The following is an 867-nucleotide window of genomic DNA, read 5'->3' as shown; positions in this document are numbered from 1 at the left end:
AGGGATATGGACCACCTGATGAATTTTACCATGGGTCTATCCATATTTTCTGCTATATCTGATGAAAAACCATGGAAGTTTACTGGCAACTGTTCAGTAATAAAGCTGCATTGCAACAATTTATTGGATATTATCACAGCAAAGAAAAAGCTGTGTGATCTTTCAGTTATTTAGAAAGATTATTTTCCCTTTGTACTCCCCTTACAGGATATGCCCTTTATAACTGCATCCATCTAATAATGGCTTAAGTGCCTTATGTACGGCACACGTCAGACAGTGTAACTGGTAAGTAGAAATCTGCCATGAAGAGTCAGCTCCTACCTTTTCAAATGAACTAAAGAAATTGGGCACACTGTACTAGTGGGGAAAGAAAAAAAAAGTAGCAATAGTTTTGTATAGAGGCTTAAAAAAGTCTCTGAATTTCAGTCTTTGTAAAAGAATATCTCTCCAATCTTGAAAAAGTTTACAGGAAACCCATAATAACAAAGTTTTATACTCTAGGCTACATTGAGTTGATGAGATTTTTCAATTCTCTCTGTATAGGTTTTCTGGATTAAAAATAAAAAACATGTAATAAAGTTCAGTGCCTTTCAGGAAAAAAAAACCAACCAAAAACCCCCCCAAACCAGAAACCAAAGTGCTGTTTTCCATACACCTAAATTCTTGCTTGTTCAGTTTGAAACTGCTTCCCTTCCCTTCCCTTCCCCCACCCCCACCCCTCATCAAAAAGATTGCAAAAAAACACCCTGAGGTAGTGACTGTCAAAACACAGGACTGGCACTTGCAACTTAGTTCCCTTCCATTCACCAGAGGCACATTAGCAGCATCTGTTTGCCACCAACATCAGTCAAAAGACTTCCATTTTAC

The sequence above is a fragment of the Mesitornis unicolor genome, unplaced genomic scaffold, assembly GCF_000695765.1.
Source record: "Mesitornis unicolor isolate BGI_N332 unplaced genomic scaffold, ASM69576v1 scaffold17265, whole genome shotgun sequence".
Lineage (NCBI taxonomy): Eukaryota > Metazoa > Chordata > Aves > Mesitornithiformes > Mesitornithidae > Mesitornis > Mesitornis unicolor.
The sequence above is the reverse complement of the archived record's forward strand: the minus strand, read 5'-3'. Positions refer to the sequence as shown.